We start from the raw sequence: 24,310 nt of genomic DNA on the forward strand, positions 1-24,310 counted from the left end.
AGGCTGGGAGAACCATATGAGGAAATCGTTTAGGGATTTGCAACCAGAGGTGATGTGGGTTCCCCACCCCCGTCTGCCTGGAGGCGGGGAAGGAAGGGGAGACAAGCAAAAACTGAAGTCTGGGGAGAAACAGTCTGCATTTGGGCAGCGGCAGTCGGGGGGGGGGGGGCGGGTGTGGAGGGGGTGAGTACGTGGCAAAGTGTTTCATTCTTCCATGACTTTCTCTTCTCTGTTTCACATTCTAGAGAGACCTTTTTGTGCAACCTTAGGACCCACAAGGTTGTGCTCTCTTTACAGTGGTGGAGCCTGAACTCCTACCTTATACTTCTTGATGATGTCAGCTGTGTGATCCACGATGGGTTGTAAACTCCCCTCTGACTCAGAGATGGGGTTCTACCTGTTTAATGCGTTTGATAGAACAAACGCTATCAGTAGTGATGGTGACTTTATCATTGAACCCTGAAAATCTCCATATCCCTAAAGTACTTGGAACAAGAGAAATAGGCAGAGAAGAGTTACTAAATGTAAAGACAGCAAATAGATGCACAGCAGGTCACACCCCAGTTCCTATTACCTGCAGATGCAAGGTAAACAAGAAGTCAAAAGAAAAAACACACTTCTTCCCAAGATGGCACTTCAGCCCTTGTTAGCATTGGCAACAAATATTCTGCCTGTTTACCCAGTTAATCTCGCCTCTTTCTCAGGCCTTTGGTGTATTCTGATTTTGCAGAGATTGAAGGTCTAAATGGTCTACCACAAGCAATAGCTTAAAGGGTTGCTTTGGTACAGTCACCTTCATGGGTAGATGGCTTATGCCCCTTTTTCTATGATTAGTGAAGTCATATATGAAACTTGCCTGACATCAGAAATCTGGTTAGGTTTTTACAACTTTTACTAATTCTCTTTTCACCTGCCTAATTCTTGTGTGCTCTCCAGATGTCAACATAGGTATCGCTTTTGATACAGGAAGCCAAACCTTGGCCCTCTTTCACCTCCTCCCCTACCGGCCCCATCCAGGCTGCTGCTCACCTACCTGCATGCCCTGCTTGCGTCCTGCGTTCCCCCGTGTCCCACATTTACCTGCTATTTTGTAACTGCTTGTTTCCATCTCTTTCTCCCAAGAGGACTAAAAGCTCTTTAAGACTATCTTTTCCATAATTCTGTCTCCAATTCTTTTTTTTTTTTTTCAACGTTTTTTATTTATTTTTGGGACAGAGAGAGACAGAGCATGAACGGGGGAGGGGCAGAGAGAGAGGGAGACACAGAATCGGAAGCAGGCTCCAGGCTCCGAGCCATCAGCCCAGAGCCCGATGCGGGGCTCGAACTCACGGACCGTGAGATCGTGACCTGAGCCGAAGTCGGACGCCCAACCAACTGAGCCACCCAGGTGCCCTTCTGTCTCCCATTCTTAACACAATGCCTGGCACATAAACAACTTTCATTAACTATCGGCAGAATGTACTCATTCATTTATTCAGTAAATATTTTTGAATGCCTACTATGTGTCAGCACTGTTCTAAGCTCTAGGGACACAGCAGCAAACATGGCAAAGTCACTGATCTCACAGAGCTTACATTCTAAGGTGACATTAGCAAGCCAAAAAATATTAAATGAGCCGTGTGAAATTTGACTATATGAGATCTATAGAAATGGCAATTTCATATGGTCCAGCCTAATGCATAGCATGCCATGTGGAGATAATGAGCACATCAGTGCAGTAATGGTGTTTGACAACATCATCTGAGCCATGTTACAGTGTGAAAGGCTCCTGCTTGAGCTTATTACACTTTAACATAAAAATTCTCCAAAAATCATCAGGCAAAAATCGGGCACCATTAGTCACATGGAATATAATAGTTGCTTTAATGGTTCCTGAAACAGCAGTCCTTGTGTCCTGTTACATATGTGTTACTCCACAGCGTTCCCGTGGCCATTCCAGACATTGCTTCTGTACTCAGGGGTGCTCAGCATGTCCTCAGAGCCCCGCACAGCCAGCGTTTGCCAACTTCCCTTGTGGCCTGATCTCTGGGTCTGTGGCCAACAGGATTCTCATTGTGCCATGGTGACTCTTTTTCCTTAAAACCTCACTCTGGTTCTAGGAAACTGCTGTTGCTACCCTGGGAAGAATAACTTGGGGGTGCTGAGCCAGGGGAAATGAGACCAGGCACTTTGCTCTCTCTCCTCCTCTCCTGACCTGACGGGTACCAGAGTCTGTAATTTTATTGCAAGTGGCAAGTGTGACTGTCTCCCCGCTGACCCTCACCCTTCTCAAAGACCGTTTGGGGGCCCCTTATCTGTGTGTGCAGAGTGGCCATCAGATGGTTCCTGAGCCCAGGACACCGAGGGGCCATGCTTCCCTCCAGCAGGCACATTTGGTGCGTTCCTTCTCACAGCATGTTCTTGTTGTAACATCCAGCTTTGACAGTGCACATTCCCTGAGTGTGTATGGGAAAGTGTCAAAAAAAAAAGTGCTAACATTTCTACTTGTTGGGATCATTAATTTTTTTCAAGGAATTACTAAATGAAATGACGTTTTAAAAAAGCCCTCCCACGCTTCCATTTCTAAATTTTTTATTTTAAATGTTGTGTGCCCTTAACTGCTTTATTCCCCTTGCACTTAGCTTATTTTTCCAGATTAAAGTCCATAGTGTTTTTATATGATAGAAATGATAAGTATTTTCACGTATTTTTTAATTACATAGGAAACAGCACTGTTTGCTAGCTTTCGCTGAAATTATAAAGGAATCTAGAAAAGAGAAAGGACATCCAAAGCAAAGGAAAGGAAAAGAAGCTGCTACACAGGGGGCTTATGGTGGATTTTATCCATCTAAGACCCTAGGGCTGGGGGTGGGTTTTGATCACTCCCTAACTCAAGCTGACTGAAGGCCAGGGGCATATGTCTTATTTGGACCATCTCTACAGCAGCTAGTACAGGTCTCTGTGCACTGAGCAGGGTAGAATGGCATTTGTGGAGAAATCATTCCAGCTACCATGTGTATTAAGCACAAGTTTTGTGCCAGCTCTAACTGGACCCTGCATTACTGCATTATAGAGATCATCTTCCCATTTTACATACAGGCAAATTGAGGCCCAGACAGTCCAAGTAACAGAGCTAGGATCCAAATCCAGGTTTCCACCTCCAAAAGCCCATGCCCTCTCCACTCTGTTACTCAGCTTTTAACGTGGCAAATTCTCAGGATATGGTAGAGAGATCCAAAATATTCATCAAAGGAAAGCATTTGCCATCAGGAAATGGTTGAGATACTCATTCATATTAAAATTGAGGTCTGTGGTGTATCTGCCCCAGGCTTGTTTTGGAAATTATAGTGATCATTTTATCATTTTTTTTCTCTTCTCTTCTCTTCTCTTCTCTTCTCTTCTCTTCTCTTCTCTTCTCTTCTCTATCTTTTTCTCTCTCCATTCTTTCCTAAGGACTTGAACCTTTCTGAGGGTTCTTATCCTTGATCCCATGTAGTATGACTTTAAGACACTATATGCAGTAAACTGTGCAGTGTGAGTGAGAGATGTTCTCCAGCACACTTCCTCCTGCCCTTATCCTACCAGACGACTTGGAGATCCACAAATATCTTCCAGCATTCCTGTCTCACTCTTCATTGAGATAAAAACAAAGTGGCTCCAGCCCCCATTATTCCAACGTTTTTGGAGATCTGAAAGGGGGCGGGAAATGCTGTGCTCCCCCAGGCACCTGTCACTCTGAATTCTTGCTTTCTCTGAACTCCCTCCACAACACTCAGTTGCACTTATGAACGCTGTCTTCATTCCCTAAAGTACCACAAAAAATGAGTTATTGCACGTAATACGCATTCATTGACGGTTTTCAATAGTAAAGAGAGATTACAGAACAGAAAACAACTTTAAATTGACTATGTGATTGCTCTGCTCTTGTAGGGCCTTAAACATCCTCATTGCAAGGCATGTCCACCTGGCCATGGTCTTCCCTAGAACTCAGCCTTGGGCTATTGAAGTGGAATTTGTTCTTCCTACTGTAATCCTTTTGCTGCCTCTTTTCTCCTCAGATTTTCAACCTCCCCCCATTCTTGTTCCCCCAGCCCCCAGAAGAAAGCTGAAAATTCCTGTAAGTTGTTCGGCTGAGCAACTGAGCACCACTTTTTCCTGTTCCCCACTTTTCACAGCTACCTGCTTTCGCACACCCGAAAGGCCCACTAAATGGCAATGTTAAACAAAGAACCATCTACCGATGGGATGAGTTTAGAAGCTTTCCTAGAAAGGAGAAAGTGTGCCAGTCATCGTACTTTTGTAAATCACATTCCACTCCTCATATCGACCTGTTTTGCCCACTGGTCTGATCTGGGTTTGACCATATGCCAGAGTTCAGCTAGTAGCCTGTCCCCACATTTCTCTGCTTCCCCCACATACTTCATTGATATTTTCCTCACTCAAGAAACCAGATTTGACCAATTTGAAAAGGTATATTCACCCCTGTGTTTCCTGCAACATTATTTACAATAGCCAAGATATGGAAGCAACCCAAGTGTCCATTAATAGGTGGATGGATAAAGATGTGGTGAACATCTTCTAGAAATAAAAAGGCTGGATTAGAACTTGAGCCTTTTTGTATCCAGAGTACAAGTTCTTTTTTTTGGGCAGGGGGGAAGTACAAGTTCTTAACCATTCTACATACCTCTCTACACAGGTCTTCACATATAATCTGTCTTTTCACATAATCTGAGCTAGTGGGCTCCATAACTTTAGGTCAGTAATGGAAAAAGTCTTGAGTACATTAAAGCCAATTAAAGGAAGAGTAAGGGGCCACAGATTCAAGTATTCTCCTTGACCAGAGCTCAATTTATCTTTGACTTAATTATTTATCTTGGGACAGCCTCTTATATTCACTTAATAATCTACTTTCCTCAGAACATCTGATAACAATCCGTTGCTTATTCATTTCCTTTTTGTATCTCTGGGCATTTCTTAGAGTATGTCTTAGAGCCTAGAGATCACCAAATGAGTCCATTTTTCTAAAGCATATCAAACCAAGCGTCTGTATAATATCTAAAACAACAGTGGTGGGAGTTTAGAGTATATTTTACAGTGCTTCTGAATGATGACGTTTGAACTATGATTCAGAACTCCCTTTGTTGCTTATCTTACGTGCCCAGAATGTTCGAGGTGTACTTACCTGAACAGCATGGTTCTCTTCTGTGCCCCCTTTAAAAATGGTGCTCTGCTGGCATGAAGCCTGGTGAGTCACTGGTGCATGTTGCTGGAGAACCACATTTTAAGGAGAGCAGCTGCTTATTGGTTCCCGGAGGATTTCCTGCTCCTAGGTTGACAATCACTGTGAGATTGCTCAGAGGCCACTCAGAGTCCCTTTTTTCCTAAATTCCTCTAAAAACAAAGAAGGTACAAAAATCTAAAAGACTAAGAAACTCTTGGCGACATTCTCAGAGCCAATCTAAACACCAACAATCAAAACAAAGAAAAGGTTACGTGGAAAACTCAGTCAGTCATCCAAATGTTTTAACATTCAACATCTAGATGTTGTCAACGTTGGTATCACATGAACAAAGCCATAGTACTTGCTTGGCCAGTGGCCCAAATGGTATAGAGTGACCTACTCATTCAGGAGATTTTTTTTTTCTTTTAGATGATGAAAAGATTATCTTAAGTTTCGAATTTAATGATGAAAGGGACCTTGGAAATTATCTAGTCTAAGTACTTCTTTATCAGGCCAGTGCCTGGGAGGATATGACTTGGCCAGTCTTAGTCACATTGCTAATTCCAGAGGCAGCAGTGAAACAAAGTTCTCCTGCTTCTGGCTGGGTCTTCTTATAGTGATATCATGCAGCATTTCCTTTTTTGAAGGAAAAGGAGTGTGAATGGCTAAAATAGTCCACCTTGGACACTGCTTTGCCTATTCTGTTTCCAAATATATACACTATTAAGCCTGTATAGGTAGGACTTACAGTACTGGCTGTTACATCATCATCATCAAATATGTGGTGTGAATACACTGTATGTGAAAAACCCCTGACTTGGTGCAGGTGAAGATATGAAGACTTTCAGACGTCAGCCCAGATATTCATTTCTGGTCATGCCAATGAAAAGAATCATTATACAAACCTACTATTTCAGGGGACGTAATGCAGCCTAGAGAAAATCAGGCCTTGAGTCACATAGATCTTGAATGTGTTCACCCTTCCCTGAAAACCAACTATTTCATGAGAACATGTGTATAAAGGAATTATGGGAACATTTGAGAAATGCAAATAACTATGTTTTCTTAGCATAGCTCAGGGAAGTAAGCATGAGTGAATGGGATGAAGAGGTGGATATAGAGTCGCTAAAGTATGGGTCACACCAATGGAACTTTAATACGGTAAAGATAGATTTTTGAAGCCATTGGCATGGAGTTGTGATTAAAGTATATGTGGTATGACAAATGTAGGAAAGGCCAATAAATAAGAGGATATGAATAAGCTCATAAAAGGAAGAGACTAATTTTATTAATGTGCTCATCTTTTAAGAAAACCCGAAAGGGTTCGTATTTTAGAAACTTTGCTCCCCAGGATGTCCTCATACTGTAAAAACAAACGTGAAATTTCTTCTCTAATGAGAAGAACTCATGAGAGAATTAATCAGGTTGTTTGTTACTATTTCACAGTTCCAGCTTTTATCATATGCCGTCCATTTTGCACCATCCGTTTTAAAAATGCTGGACACGTTGAAACCCCTGCCCCCTGCCATGCCAAGAGCGAGAGTTCTTGGTGCCTCAGTGAGTCCCCAAGCCCACTGCTCTTCAGATTTTTCTTCCTTGAGAAGAACGCCTCCACCCCCTGGCTCTCCCACCAGCACAGCTACTGCCATCACGCACCAGCATAAAGCACAGATTGCTGCCCAGCTCCTTGGAGAGGGGCCAGTGCATTTGTCAGGAATTGAAAAGTTTTGGAGCCAGTTCGAGGACTTTCTGGTACACAAAGCGTTGGCTGGGAATGTGGTAAGTATTAAATGGGATGTTAATTTTCATGAATATTTTCCCCATGGTTGTAGCTTGTGGTCATTGAGCAATTTAGCAATCACCATGTGGTCTGTTGGACACACAGCCTGGGTGAAGTTCAAGAAATTAGCAGCCAGTCAGTGGGGAGAAGGCCAGAGCTCAAATTCATGTGTGTTTTTACTTTCTTCCTTTCTTTCTTGCTCTCTCTCTGTTTCTCTCTCTTCTACCCACCTCAGGGGATGGCTGGTGCTTTATTAAATTTTTAGGTGCAACCATATGCCTGAGATCTCTATGTACCTTCCATGTTGGTGTTCCTTCACATTCCCAGCCATTTCATTCAGCCTGTGTTTGTCAGACTTGTATTCTGGCTCTAAAATCAATGTTTTAACGATTCTTGGCCAGTTCATTCTTTGCCTTATCATGTAGGATATACTGCATCATTAATTCCAAGTACGCATATGTACAGGGGCAAGGCATTCTCTATTTTACTCTTTTCTTCCAAAGCGAGGGGGGTTTGTTGGAGTTCTGGGAGTCACAGGACATAAGGGAAGATATTTGACATGAGGACTGTGGGAAATCATGGTCCATTATTTGACATTAATACTGCTCTCCTTTTATATGGTACCCTTCTTACATCTTATGATCTTAATTAGCTCTCGTAATACCTTGTGAGGTATCTAAGCCTGGAACTCTACCACAGTCCTTCCTTTATAGGATCTTATAGTCCCTAGAAGTGAAAGTGGGTTGCTCAAGATCACACAGCTAGTACTGAGAGACAGGTCTCCTGCCACCAGCTACACGCTCCTTTCTGTCAACTCTTTTCCACCTTGATGCCCAAGCTATGTCATGAGGAATTTGTTTTTTCTTTTTAATTTTTTTAATGTTTATTTATTTTTGAGAGAGAGAGAGAGACAGAGCACGAGTTGGGGAGGGTCAGAGAGAGAGGGAGATACAGAATCTGAAGCAGGCTCCAGGCTCTGAGCTGTCAGCACAGAGCCTGACATGGGGTTTGAACCCACAAACTGTGAGATTATGACCTGAGCTGAAGTCAGACACTTAACCAACTGAGCCACCAAGGTGCCCCAGGAATTTGTTATCAATAACAAAAATAAGAAAGTCTGCCCCTGACTTATCTTTCTAAATTTTTATAAATTATTGCAGGTGAGGCTTTCACTTTCATGAATCATAATCCAGTATGCTTTGGGGAACAGAGGAGAAGGGACAGAAATATCACATGTACTAGGAGTTGTGTGTGACACAAGAGCCTTAGATTATCTCATGGGTGCAACCAGGGGAGAGGGTGTAGCATGCAAATGACATTTGAGATTTTGTTGATGCGAGTTTGAGAAACCTCTCCTGTGTTAGTCACTGCTGTCTACTGTATTAAAAGGAGATATTCAACTGGGTCCATTTAATGATTCTCATTCTTTAAATGACACCCACGATAGAACCCAAGAAATCAGACTTTTTAATATTTTCCATCTCTGGTTCAGGGAAAAAGGAGCTCTGATATTGATGTTACTTTCTGAGAATTAACTACTAGATCAATCTGAAATAAATCTCTAAGAGTTCATTTATGAAAACTATGTTATTTGGTTATCTGCCATAGGTGTGGGTATACATATAATTGATAATATATGGTAAAGTACATTATCTGTCATATATTTCAATAAATGCATTGCATATTATACATTTATTCTCAAATATACACATTCATATGTATAATATATATGTGCCACCCAGTTATTTTTTAATTTTTTTAAATGTTTATTTATTTTTGAGAGAGAGAGAGAGAGAGACAGAGCGTGATTTGGGGAGGGGCAGAGAGAGAGGGAGACACAGAATCTGAAGCGGGCTCCAGGGTCTGAGCTGTCAGCACAGAGCCCGACGCGGGGCTCGAACTCACAGACCGCGAGATCATGACCTGAGCCAAAGTCGGACGCTTGACCGACTGAGCCACCCAGGCACCCCTGTGCCACCCAGTTTTTATTCAATATTGTCAGAAAATACATTCTTCTACGTCTGTGAAATTTGAGCTTCCTTAAACATGTACCTTTTTAGAATTTAAATGTGTTGATGGACTTTACTATGAAATGTTTTACATCCTTCCCTTTCAGGAAGTAGAGAGAAAGATAAAACTCATTTGCTTGTCTTTGGATGATTTCCGTCAATATTTTCAACAGAATTTATTTGTTTTGTTCTCTTGTAAAGATCCCCTCAGGTATGGTGGTGGCCTTGGAGATTATTTGAGACGTTCTGTCTTATTATCTTTTTGTGTCCCTTCTCTTATCAGGAGAACTACTCTAGTTTTTAGAAATTTCAGCCTGATATTCTCTAGCGCTCTTGTAATTTGCTTCTTATCTCCCTCGAGCAGATATAAAACATATCTGCTCATGTGTTATGTGATATAAAAACATAAATATTATGTCTAAAATAAGAGTTAATAGGCTCTGAGTGATTAAAGTACCTATGAATTATCAGGGCTTTATTGTGTGGAATAATACCCCTGAATTTCTGATTCCAGGAGCCACTTTTCTCTGCTGTCTCTTTGGTTTTCAGGTGGGGTATAAAAAATGGAGGTTGCCTAATAAGGGAAGTGTTACTCTCCATGAAAAAACAATGAGGTGCATATGAATGCTTTAAATCTTACCGGGATTAGCTGTGTTTAGTTTGGGATGACCAAAGGATAACCATGGAGTGCTTCTGGCTGTGCATTTGAGAGGGGTGTTTTTATTTGTGTTTTGTCAAGGATGAACCTTTGAGCACACTACAAAAGGACAGTGCCTCTTTAACAGAGACTCTGGCTTCTGTTCCTGGGCGCTTCGCAGTGTTGTTCGTAAAGCAGCATGAAAGAGTTGATTTTCATTTTATGTTGTGCTTGTGAGGCATTAGCATGATGTTCTAACACTTGTAAATGAATACAGCTCTTGCCTAATCTGTCATTTTAATGCCTTATAGATTTTATTTCACTCGATGTTGTACCAGATTCTCAATAATAATAATCAACTGCTTTGTTGTTCTCTCGCAGAAATTAAATTTCTGCAGTGGGTGTGCAACTAATAAAAGATGTTGCTTGAGGAAACAAAAAATAAATATGATGAATCATAAAAGTTGGGTGGGGGGAGGGGGAGAGGGGAAGTTGCTCCTAGATGAAAGACAATTACGGAACCAGTGGCGAATGTGTCGGATTCTCATATTGTCAACAGCTTAATAACCCTACAGTCTTTAGCCACACTACCTGTATTCTTTGAGCGTTAACCTCATGGACTTGGTGTTTTCCTCGATTTCATTTAGAAGCATTAAAATAAGAGGTGAAGTAGTAAAATAACTATTCTCTTTACTTTGCACCCTAGATAAGTTTGCTCAGGGTTGCCATTTTGCCGCTCACATACCTTTTATCTTTTCCCCTGTCACAAGCTATCTAGAAGAGCAGCATTAAAGGCAGCTGTGTGGGACTCGGAGTATTGGCAAAGACTGTAAAGTGGAAAATAAACAGTGTGTCTATCACCAAGCTACAAGAACACAGCACTCGTAGCAGTGAAATGACAGTCAGTGGCAAGCAACTAATTGGTCACCAGCTTTGGAGGAAATATATTCTTCCAGACCTCTGTCATTTACCATGTTCTTTAGTTGAAAAAAAGCACCAGGTTGAAGCGTTGGCTCTAACCCCCAAAAGAAAGAAAATGAAGAGTTAAAGTGGCAAGGCTGGGCAGGCCCTTTGGAGACTGAGTAATTGGAGGCATCCACTGCTAGAAAAGTAGTTGGCTCCCTGCAAAATAATTAATTCACCCCCTCATACACAGGTGTTTTGTGGGTCCAACACCAGTTATGTGATGAATGTTGTGTTTCACACAGTTTCTGCCTGAGAATCTAGGCTCAATGAATTCAGGGTGGTGGCTGAATTTTCATTAGAGTCTTCCCTTTTTCCCCCTCATTTTGTCCATCTAATTTATAATTACTACTGGAAAGGCTGATGCATTGATGAGCTATGAGAAAGCAAGAAGAAACATGTTCATCTACCAAGAGGAGGAGGGAGGTCTACACCATAAACATTTAACTAAGAAAAAAAAAGCCAAATGTGTGGTAACAGACACTTACAGTGCCAGACCTAGAAATGTAGTGTAATGCTAAATTAAAATATATTAAAATGAAGGACCTTAAAGCATAATTCAATTTACCTAGCATGTGACCCAACCCAATTTGGACATATTGCATGGAGAAATGAAGGGCTAAGAAAGAACTCCTCACTCGGACAAGCGCTTTGTTTACCACACAGGGTGTTCCCATTCAGTATAGCTTGGTCAAACAATGCCTCTGTGTGCATTGAGATTTTGAACTCAAAAAGCAAGATGTCATCATAGGGATAACTGGCTGGTTATCTTATTCCACAGAACTAGGTAGTCCAAGAATTGTAAGATATTTTAGAATCACGTGGGTCAGTAGCTTTATAAATTTAAGCACTGTTTGAGTGCTGGGAAGTCTTGCCTCTGCTGGGTGCTACAGGACCCACACACCCTCTGGAATTGTACCCTTTATCTTATATGAATGGATGTGCATTTGGGGGATGCTAGAGAAGATCACTGGTTTTCCTCAGGTTCTCAAATTGATGCAAGACCAGAAAGAGGCTACAAACCACTTATTCATGTAATCTGAAGGAAAAAAAGGAAGGCAGAGAAAGGAAAGAATGAAAAATAATAAATTTAAGGAAATCTAGGATCTAGTTCTTCATGAAAGTCAGTTATAAGTAGGAAAGGATTGATTGAGAGCAGTTTTTAATTTTACTTAAAATTTTTAAATGTGACCGAAAGCAGTTTTTAAACATTGTTTTCGTAACTTGCTTGTAATCCCAACAGGAATCAGCTGATAATTTGAAATGGCATCCTTTTGCATACTGTGACTTCAGTCCCGTTTTTAAAACAAATATATAACCTTAAAAATGTCCTGAGGTATTACTACCCTATGTAATATTGTTCTATTTTTTTTTTCACCCCCTTTTACCTTTTCTGAAGCAATAACATGGTTTGCCCAGGGATCTGCATTGGATAATACTTGTGGTGACCAGGAGGGCATATCTCTATGACTGCAAGGAAGGTAACTGACCCAGGGCCTCGACTGCTATATCGGTGATCCATCACCATATGAGTCTGTGCTTCCCATGTTGGGTATCTAGCCCATGAGGAAGCACGGCACTGTTATTGAGGCCTGCCCATTCCTAGGAGGTTCAGGATCCCCTGATGGGCCAATCTGGCTCAAGGACTGTATGATGACTTTGCCAGACTTTCCTTAGAAATAAATGCATGACAGTTTAAGATTCTTCCACTCAGTCTTCCTTCTCTCCTTCACTTGGGGTCACTCACATCATGGCCTGAAGGCTCTCCCAGCCTCTCCTGCCTCCCTCCCCATATTCCTGCACAGGCATTTCCTCTCATAAATTTCTTATACATGGAATCCCATCTCGGCATCTGTTTTTTGGAGGATCTTGACTAATGCAATACTAAAATTCACACTTTTTTAAAAAACCATTCACTGTATGCAAATTAATGTGCTACCTTGTTGTCTCGTTTAATCTCAAATCCCAAGAGGTAAGAATTGCATTTATTTTACAAGAGGAAAAACAGTTGCTCAGAGAGGTAAAATTACCCAATCTTACACAGCCAGTAGATTTCAGTTACCATTTGAAGAAGGTTCTGTACTACTCCAGAGCCCATGGTGTTTCTGTCACTAAATTGTAGGCCCCTTAAAAAGCAACTGCTGCTGCCTCCAAATCCTAGTAGTACTAGTCACTATGTTTGATTTTTTTTTTTTTCTTGAATGTGATTGTGATTTAAAATGATGACATTGGCATACAGTCATGTATCCTCTTTGGCTTTGTGTCAAGAGACCGTGACATGAAATTCCTGCCTCCACCATGGGAGGAGTTCCGAAATGATTGATGTGAGAGGATTTGGGTCATCCATTTGGACCTACCACCCAGCCCAAAGGTGCCTTAGTAAGTGATGTTCGTGCATCCATTCAGCTTTCCTAGTTAGACTCAGCTGCTGGGAGTGAGAGGGAGCCCGTTCAAGGAGTGGAAGCCCTGCCTCTCTATTCCTCCCTAGCACATGTGACACATGTGACTTTCACCATTGTCAGAGAGGTCATGGGTTCAGAGCTGAGGTTGTTGTTGTTGTTGTTATTGTTGTTGTTGTTTAGAGAGTGAGAAAAATGAACGTTCCTCTTTCAAGGTTCCTGTTTCGTGGTGTTTGCTAGACAAAGTAGGATTTTCACAGCACAAGTCCTTAGCTCAAGAGCTCCACTCAGTCAGCAGTTATTTTATGTGCCTTTTATCCAGGCTTTCTCATGTAAAAAAAAAAAAAAAAAAAGTGAAAGAGAAATTTATCCACTCAAAGTGCTCTTTTTGCTAAACTTGTGTCTTTCCTTGTTTGTCATGTTAATTACATCCCAAACAACCCCCTTTCAGAAAATTCTGCAATCAAACTCTAAAGCCCCATCAGATGTACAGTGGCTTTTAAGTGGACTGGTTTTTCATGTAATAATGAATTCAATATTATATTTACCTCTGTATAAATGTAGATTCTGCTCCTTGGCAAGATATCTAAAATCTCTTGTTTCTCAGTTTCCTTACCTTTAAGATAGAGATAATAATAGTATCTCTTTTGGGAGGTTATTATATAGTGTGTAATGTGCCACGCATTCAATCCACATTAATGTTTGTAAGTAAATAAGCAGATTTAATCAGCTAATTTTTGATCCTACAAATTCACGATTCTGTCATTGATAGTTCTGTCCAGCAAATTATACAAAAGGGGAGACTTTATATGAAGACATTTGGCTGCATAACACTTGCGGGTTCAGACAACTTTAGGAAACAGTGTTTTCAGGGTTGGCAGAATCTACGGAATCTCAAAGAACATAGTGTGTGCTCAGTGAATGTCACAAATGTGTAAAAGAAAATGGGAAAGAGGGAATATGGCAAATAGTGGTTTGGTCCTCTAAGGTAAGAGAAAGCTAAAGACTCTGTTAGTAAAAGATTATTTCTCCAACTTATTTTCAGGGAATAGAGAACTAATAATTCAAGAGTTACTCAGCTTTCCTTGAGTGTTTATACTAAATATGGAGGTTCCATATTACAAACACACTTTAGAGCCAAATCAGCGAGCAAGTCAGTAAAATCATTTTGTTGCAGAAGTAGGGTGGTGATGACTATTTTATCACTCTGCAGAAAATTCCCTGCTCATCCAAAGTGAGGCTATACTCACCTTCCAGCCTAGTCCACTTGTTTATAAACTCCAACAAGCAAAACAGTGCCAAAGGACACACACAATTTTTCCAAACAACTTAAAGTGCTAAACTGATGGCCAAAATTCTGGCATGATATGTCAAGCATGGTTACTGATTAACTGGAAAAGTTACTAGTTTAAGAAGAAAGGAGACAAAGACTCCCTCCTGACGTAAAGAATTAAACTCATTTTGGAGAGAGAGGGGTTTGTTTATATGGTTCCTAACTGGATGGTTTCTTTTTAATACTGGAGGAATCTAGGAATCCAATGGGGTCCGACATTAGATTTACATGTAATGTGGAATCAGCTTAATTGGGTCTTATAAAGCTTATTTGAGCCCTCTTACATAAGAGGAAACACGGTCCTAACCCAAGGACCTCTTAAGAAAGTGAAATAATAATAGAAAGAAAATTTGTGGGTTTCCTGGCCAAGCTTCAAAGTAGATCTTGGAAAAGTCTCCAACAGAGACGAATCTGCTTTTTCCCTAGTCGCTACTCCCTTACGATTCTGCCTCATGGTATGTGTGTACCTAACGTATTTCATCCTACTGGATCAGCTCTTTATAGGTCAACTCCATTTATTCACTAAATAAAACAGGGATCGAATCCCTGTTTTGTTATGAGCACTAGTAACACGAAGGAAAAAAAGAAAACACATAATCACCAACCTCAAGATCCTCATCTGATAGGGACACATTTAAAGAATTCGATTTGTATGTCCTCGTGCATCAGTCTCCACAATGAGGTGTGCATGTTGAGGCTGTGTAAAGATCATATTTGATATTAGAACATTAGGTAATATCATAGCATCTATTCATAGTTTTAAATGAGAAATTATGTTTTACTAATACTGAATATTTGAATTTACATATATTACATATATATATATATATATATATATATATATATATATATATATCATTATACATAGTTATATGCTAAAAATACTTTTGGGGTGGAGAAATAAAGGTTTGAAGACAACTGTTATAGTATATCGTACTTTATACCCACTGGATGTCAGTAAACAGTTGCTGAATGAAAGCATTCCTATCTCAGATTAGTAAATCGTCCTATTTTCCCAGGTGCACTATAATTCACTTCATGTCCTTTTATCCACCCATACTTCCTCTTCTGCATGTTGCCCCCATGACCAGATTGCCTCAAATGTCTATATAACTCATAACCTTCCACTCTTCCCACTGACCAGGTCAGAGCTCCTAATTCAACTATCTGAGTTGAATAGAATAGAGTTGAATATTCCCCTTGAATGAATTTCTGATAATATTTTCTTGAGGTAACACACGGCAAGCTTCACAGATTCATTTCCATTCCCAAGTGGAAACGTTTTAAACCCAGTGTTGCCTGAGTATATCAGGTCAGTCTGCTTATCAGTGAGAAAATTGGGCAACTTCTATGAGTCACCCAAAATTAGAAAATGTAGTCGTATTAGATTTCTAAACTTTCTTCCCCCAAACTCTTGCTCTAGTTATTAATGCCCCTTTAAGAAAGTAGGGTAGGGTTTATTTTGAGGAGTCAGAGTAGGGTTTCTTAGCCTTATCACTATTGGCATTTGGGACCAGTACTTCTTTGTTTTGGAAGCTATTCTTGCATTGTAGAATGTCTGATATTATCTCTGTCTGCTACCCATTACATGCCAGTGGCAGTCCCTTTCCTTCCCCCATATTGGACAGCCATAGGTGTCTCTAGACATTGCCAAATGTTCACAGGGGAATAAATTTGTCCCAGTTGTGAGCCACTGGGTTAGGGTATGTAGTATGAAGCATTTAAAAAAAAAAAAGTGCACTGTAGTTTGGCAAACAATGGATTAACCATGTAATTGGGTTCAAAAGTGATGTGAATATGTGAAATGTGAATAATCAAAAATGATTTATTTGAGAGGTTAGTGTCAACCCCAATCCACTGCTAATCAAAGTAATTTCAAGTTGTAACTAATAACTTAAATCTAATTCTCTCAGATCTTGTTTGACTGTGGGGGACAGAGATTTTGAGCAGTGAGATGGTAAATGGTAGGAAGGGTAACATGGAGGATATACAGACAAAATAATAAATTGTTGAGGGGTGATTAATAGCATATTTTCTGCATAATCAAATGAATCAAGGCTATCAGGAAATTCTATCACTCATGACATCCATTGGGAGGTGTGCCCAGAAACAGCTAACAAAAGGTAGCATGCTATGTAGGAGAAGATGATTCTTGAAATCTCATTATTAAAAAGTGGCTCAAGGTCAGTTTCACAGCACATTAGCAGAGTGCATGTTTTCTGAATGAGCTAGCTAATTTTACTCTAAAGGCTTCTTCTAAATTCTAATTGGGGAGTCTTTAAATCTTCAAACATGAAAATGTTGGAGAAGGGATTCAATTATGTGTGAGTTGAAAATAGGAACAGATCTGCTTGACCAATATATCTCTTCTTTCCCATGAGAACTGATGGAAAAACAACCCACCTACCCCAGTGGGCTCACTGTCCATTTGCTAGATTTATGTCAGATGGGGAATTATTAGGAATTCTAGATATTGCAAACGTAACTTGGGTCAAAATTGTCAATTAAGTGGAAAAACTATATATAAAATTAGGATTTCAGAGACCCAGATCTTTCGGCAGATAGCTAAGTTCTGAAGCCCTTTGAAATCAGAATATAGTCCAATGACCCTCTGGGGTAATCCTTCCCATTAAATTTGCAATTCTTCAATGTTTGATACTGTCCAGGGAGCAAACGAATTAAGACTTTCTTTTGTATAATGTTTTTTTTTTTCCTCCCTACCTGGCCTAAATTCTGACTCCGGCTCCTCTGTGAGCTGCAAATGGAAAGGTGCATGTCCTGTGGCAAGTGCCATCCATAATTCATGCTTCTGAAAATTAAAACTGGCTATAGTTTATTGTTTTGTCACTATGTATTACACCTACAGATTGTTTAAATGAGAAGAATTTAAAAGGTCTCCACGTATATGCAAAAGCATGTGTAATAGAATGCATATATGTAGGCAGTAAAGTGAAGGAAAAAGACATTGGTTATTGCATGTGTAAAGTGATATAGATTTTAAGTTACATATATTACATATTTGTTTACCTTATAGCAAATAACATACATAGGGTTACAACTATTTGTATATTATCTTTTGCATATTTGGGAAGCTGCCATCACTAGTCTATAGCACAAAGTCAAAAGGCATTTTAGGAATTGTATACAATGAGTCGTGGGTCACTTGAAATAAATTTGTAGGAAGCCCATTAAATCTTTTTTCTCTCTTTAGTACAAAACACCCAAAGATCATTTCTCTAATGCATTGGTGTGTCAAATCTGTATAAACAAGTATAAATGTTAAAAAAGTAAAGAATACTAATCAAGAGACACAAGACATACACTGCTTAATAAATCTTGCCTTCAATTTATTTGTCTAGTATTACAAAGGCAGAGGAGATATCAATTAATATAGGCAAAGAGGACCCATAATTTATAATTAACTGGCAAGTGGTTTGTAACAAACAGCAGCACCGAGTCTAATAGCCAGTAGAAAAATAACTAGTGTTGATTTGTCCCTCGGCAAATTAATAGAGTGCTTATCAATGACAGGGTTACATAAAACTGCTAAATAAATAATCATCAGTGAGTTCGAGTGAAGCAGATCTTTAACAAGCTTAATCTGAACCTCTTGACATCTGTAGACTATGAAGAGATTAAATGGTAAGAAAGGGAAGATACAGTGTGCATATTGTAAGTCTGCTCAGTAACTGTACAAGATCGTGTTCTTATGTAATGAGAAATAAAGAAACATTTTTATTACAAAATTACATTGAAAAATGATTTTCATTATAATTAGAGTGAAAATTATAAAAGATATATCAAGTAAATGCTGAATTGGAATTCACCAGATGAGAATTTCACTACACTTCTTAACAATGAAAACACATAATTTTAGTCATTTTTGATATATTTTTGCTCGTTTGCTTCACTTTTATTACTCACCTTTGTACACGCCATGCGTTCCAACTCATATGTCACTACAGCTACATCAGTGAGCTTATTTTTGGTTATTATGGTTTCACTACAGAAGAAAATTAATCAAGGTCCTATATTTAAATGGACATTTCCACCCTGCCTTCCCAACCACCCGCAGCCATTTACATGGAATTCTAAGTTTTTGTTACAGGATGTTTTATTACTCATGGTTTATACTGCGCACCGTTTGCATTGCTGTGAATTAACAGATCTATACAACACTTCAGATCTTTTCTATTAGAGAGGATTCTAAAAGATCACCCTTATTTGTTAGTATATTATCATACCACTTCTATTTTCTTAACGAATAAAATAAATTATTTATTTTGAAAATCCCTGGGCTTTGGGAGCAATATCCTGAAGCAGGATGTTATCATGCTTTAGATACTAACTTTTTTAAAGACTTTATTTTTTTTAGAGCAGTTTTAGGTTCACAGCAAAATCAATGGGAACTTGCAGAGATTTCCCATGTACAACAGTGCCTTTTAAAGACAGATAGAGCTGAAGCCTCTCACAAAATGGGGAAATGCCCAAATCTTAAATAGAAACATGGTTTGCAGTGGGAAAAATAATATAGTCTCCTGGTGTTCCTGTGAGAGACAAAACATGAGAATCTGGGGCTGGACAGTCACGGGCTGCAGCCCATGTCACAATTCTTCGCTTCTTTGAGTAGAACATTTCCTTACCAGCTGGCATTTCCACATTTTGGGGGCTAGGAAATGCCACCTCTATAAGCGTTCACCATTATATTCGTAAGTCTTTGCTCCTCTTATGTGCTCCCTGTCAAGATTCAGTTGCAGATACAGTAGATCATTTACATTTTGTTCTTAAGATAGATCTTAACTTTGTCATGTTAAGTACCAGTTAGTACCAATGAAAGCTACTGAATATCGAGTGTGAGTATGTGCGTGTTATGTCTTTAGGATGCTTGGTAATTTATAGCAGCTATTCTGAGACTTCATGCCAATATTACATGCCCAATGCTCAGATCTTGGTCAGCTGTATTACTGCTTTCCTGAATTACAGACCCAATTTCCAGCAACCTTGTGGGCATCTCACTCCTAACATTCTATGAGGACTTTATAAATCACACAGTGGAAACTGTATTCACAGTAATTAATGACATCGTCTTTCACCAGTTTTTTAAACTTAATAAACTAGGAGACATCTGTAATCTCCCATTCTCCCTCATGTCCTCTGTACCCTCCAGACCCACCCAAATGAATGTATGTATTCTTTTACTTATGCATCTAAAGACACTCTTTAATGTATTCCTTCCCATCTGTTTCTATTACCACCACCTTTGTTCAAACCCATACCCTGTCTTACCTGAGATTTTGTAATAACTTCTGTAGTAGGAAGCATAATGGCTTCCTGAAGCTGTCCGTGTCCTAGTCACCAAACCCTGTGATTATGTTACATTACATGGCAAGGGGAAATTAAGGTTGCCTATGTAATTAAAGTTGCTAATCAGGTAACCTTAAAATAGGGAGATTATCCTGGATTACAGGAGTGAGTCCAATTGAATTTCGGGGGTCTTTAAAAGTGGAAGAGGTAGCATAACAGGCCAGAGTGATGTGTGATGAGAGGGTCTCATTACTGGCTTTGAAGATGGAGGAAGGGACCACAAACCAAGGAAAGCAGGTGGCCTCTGGAAGCTAGAAAAGACAAGGAAGTGAATTTACTCCACAGCCTCCAGCAGGAAGGAAATCCCACCAACCACCTGATTTCAGCCCAGTGAGACTGGTGCCAGACTTCTAACACAAGGACTCAAAGAAAATAAATTTGTGTTGTCTTAAGCCACTAAATTTGTGGCAGTTTGTTACAAACAGCAAAAGGAAACTTATACAGCATCATAGCAAGTTTTCCTGACTTCTGCTTTCTTCTCCTGGATCCATTTTACCTGCCTATGATGCTCTCGTGTTAAATTCTTCAATGGTTTTCTGTCTTCACCGGGATCCAATTGCACTGCTTTTGCATGGCACAGGAGGCTTTTCATGATCTGGTCTCAATTTCCAGCTTTTAACTCCTATCTTGTTTACCACTTCCTCTTTTTCCCCTTCCCCACATGTCCTAAAAATATATTCTGCCCTCGACAGGCATTATCTTTTTTAAAAAAAAATTTTAATGTTTATTTATTTTTGAGAGAGAGAGAGAGAGAGAGAGAGAGAACGCACGCATGACTGGAGGAGGGACAGAGAGAGAAGGAGACACACAGTCCAAAGCAGGCTCCAAGCTCCAAGCTGTCAGCACAGATCCTGACATGGGGCTTGAACTCATGGACTGTGAGATCATGACCTGAGCCGAAGTCGGACGCTTAACCGACTGAGCCACCCAGGTGCCCCTCAACATGTATTATCTTAATCACAGTTTATGGAAAATACCAATAACCTTTTGGCTACTAAGTGCTTGTTTACACTGTTGCCTGTTAGTAGTGTGCTTGTCCCTCAATGTCTTCCTGGCGTAACACCAAGTGTAAAATTCTTCCAAACTCTGTTCAGTGTCTGTCATTCATGGCTATTCCTATGACACAGTCACTCCTACTTCTGCCACTGTTCCTTGCTAGCCTTTGCGAGCCTTACTGTGTTCTCCATGCTGCACTCCACTGTTCTCTACATTTTATAAGGATTAAATCATTTCTTTCTCACAACATCCCTATGAGAAAGAGATAGATCATCTCCATTTTAAGACAGATGAAATTGATGTGTAGAGAAGTTAAGCGATGTTCACAAGTTATAAAGGTAGTAAGAAGTGGAGCTGAAATTTAATCCCCGGCAGTCTGACTTCAGAATCTGTGTTCTAACCACTACTTTATCCCTCCTCAATATCCAAAGCATGGTCACTTTAGTGAATGAAGAGAATTACTGCTTTTTTGACTTTGTGGAAATGAGAAACTTAGTTATATAAAATGCTATTTTACTGGAGGAGTTGACAACGTGATAGCATCATAGACCTTACTCTGTGTGGTTTTACTAGCTTTGATTTATTTTGTTCATCAAGCAAAATCTTTCCAGCAAATTCCATTTGCTAATTAAAACAAATTGTATCGTGTTCATGAGGAACGTTGATCTGTAGTTTTCTTATAATATCTATCTTTTGTTCTATTATTGGGGTGATAAAATGAGATGGGAAATGATTCCTCCATTTCAATTTTATGGATGAATTTGTGTGAAATTGGTATTATTTTCTTACATGTTTGGAATTCAACAGTGAAGTCATTTTGTCTTGGAATTTTCTTTGCGGTAAAGCTTAAAAGTTAAAAATACTATTTTAAAATATGCATAGACTTATTCACATTATCTTTTTCTTCTTGAGTGAGTTCTGGTAGTTTGTTTCTTTAAGGAACTTTCCTGTTTGTATAAGTTGTTGAATATATTGACATAAAGTTGATATAATATTCCCATATCCTTTTAATATATGGAAAGTTTTAATGACACCGCCTCTCCCTTTCCTAAAATTGGTAATTTATGCCTTTTCTCCCTGTTTTTTACTAACTAGTCTGGCCGGAAGTGTCCCAATTTTATTGATTTTTTTCAAAGGACCTGTTTTTGTTTCATTGATTTTCCTCTCCTATTTTTCTGTTTTCCATTTCATTGATTTCTGTTCTGATATTTATTATTTCGCTCCTTTGGCTTACTTTTTAAATTTATCCTATTTTTATGTGTGTGGTGGTATTTTTATTTCTCATAGTGGACAGTGAGTTTATTAATTTAAGATCTTTCTTCTTTTCTAATGCAGACATTTCATGATATTAATACCCACCTCCCACCCCAGTACTGCTTTACTGCGCACACAAATTAATGATACGTGGTGTTTCCATTTTCATTAAGTTCAAATTACTTTCTAGATTTTCTTTTGATTTTCTCTTTGATCTATGGTTTATTTAGAAATGTGTTAAAGGTTCCAAATGTAAGGGAATTTTTCAGAAAAATTTTTGTTTTGATTTCCTATTTAATTTTCTCATGATTAGAAAACGTATTTTGCAAGACTTGAATCCTTTTACATTTACTGAGACATGTTTTGTGGCCTGGAATATGGTTCATCTTGGTATGTATTAGAATGGGTATTCTAATGTTTATAGGGTGGAGTGTATATACATATATATCTCAATTAGGTCAACTTGGTTGATACTATTGTAGTAAGGTCTCTGTGTCCTTACTGATTTTCTGTCTGCTTGTTCTATCAATTATTGAGAAAGCAATATTGAAATCATAGATTGTACTTATGTATTTGTCTGTTTCTCCAAGGAGTCCTCAGTTTTTTGCTTCGTGTGTTTGGAAGTTCTATTATTAGATGCCTGAACATTTAAGATTTTTATGTCCTCTTCATGAACTGAGTCTTTTATCATTATGATATGACATTCTTTACCCTTGCTGATATATTCTTTGCCCTGGCATCTGCTTTGTTTGATATTAACATAGTCACTCCAGCTTTCTTTTAATTAGCATTAGAATGGGATATCTTCTTCCATCCTTTTACTTTTAAAGTATTTGTTTCTTTATATTTAAATTGTGATTCTTATAAATGACACATAGTTTTTCTTTTTTTAATTAAATTTGACAATCTGTGCCTTTTAATTGGAGCATTCAAATCATTTTCAGTCAATGTGATTGTTGATATGGTTAGAGTTAAGTCTATCATCTTTCCATTTGTTTTCTGCTTGTCTCATCTGTTCTTTATTCACTTTTTTCTCCCTCTTTTGCTTTCTTCTAGGTTACTTATTATTATGATTCCATTTTTACTTCTTTTGCTGGCTTACTAGCTATAACTCTTTTGTGTATATGCTTTCTTTAGGACTTATGGTACACATCTTTTAACTTATTATATTCTACATAAGGTGCTACAATACCACTTCCTGTAGAATATAAGAATCTTACAAGAGTATACTTTCAGAGCCCCCCTCAGTCCTTATGCCACAGATGTCATACATATTTCCTATGCATTTGTTTTATGCCCCACACCACATTGCTATTATTATTGTTGAAACAGTTGTCTTTTAAAAAGATTTAATCAGTAAGAAACAAGACTCTTACATACGTACTCGTGTGTTGCCATTTCCAGTGCTTTCCATTCCTTTCGTATGCAAGCTTTTCTTTTTAATTTAATATTATTTTCCTTTTTCCCAATGGGCTTTCTTTAACATTTCTTACAATGTCGAACTGCTAGTCCTGAGTTTTTCAGCTCTTTTGCATCTGAAAAAAAAATTTGTCTCACCTTCATTTTTGGAAAGTATTTTTCCCTAGGTATAGAATTCTGGGTTTATGGGGCCATTTTCCTGTCAGTTCTTTAAAGACCCCACCGGTTTCCCCTTTACTTTGTTTCTAAAGAGAAATCTGATAGAATTCTCATCTTTGTTCCCTGGTGTGGAATATGTTTTTTTTTTTTCTTCTGGCTGCTTTTACTATTATCTTTTTATCATTGATTTTAAGGAGTTTGGTTATGATGTACTTTGGAGTAGTTTTCTTCATATTTCTTATACTTGGGTTCATTGAAATTCTTGGATTTGTGTTCTCTGGTTTTCATTAAATTTAGAAAAATTTCATCCATTATTTCTAACTTCTTTTGCCCCATCCCTTTTCTCTCTTTATAGGATTTCAATGTAAGGTAACTAGAAGTTGTCCCTCAGCTTACTGATGCTTTAAATTTTTTTCTCTTTTATTTTGAATGGTTTTTATTGCTACACCTTCAAATTCACTAATCTTGTCTTCTGCAATGACTAATACGCTGTTAAGCCCATCTAGATTTGTTTCACCTCTAGGAGTCTTTGGTCTTTTTACCCTCCATGCCTCTTCTGAACTCCACGAACGTATAGAATACAGTCATAATAACTGTTTGATGTCCTTGTCTTCTGATACTAACATCTGTGTCTATTTGGGATTAGTTTTAATTTATTGATTTCATTGTGCATCAAGGTAGCATTTTCCTGATACTTTGCATATCTGGTAATCTTTTACCCTGTTGGTTGCTCATTACTTTTGTGGTCCCATAAGCATTTTTCTCTTTTCTTCTGGGACACAACTAAATTACCTGGA

The sequence above is a fragment of the Panthera leo genome, chromosome A3 (genome assembly GCF_018350215.1).
Source record: "Panthera leo isolate Ple1 chromosome A3, P.leo_Ple1_pat1.1, whole genome shotgun sequence".
Taxonomy (NCBI): Eukaryota; Metazoa; Chordata; class Mammalia; order Carnivora; family Felidae; genus Panthera; species Panthera leo.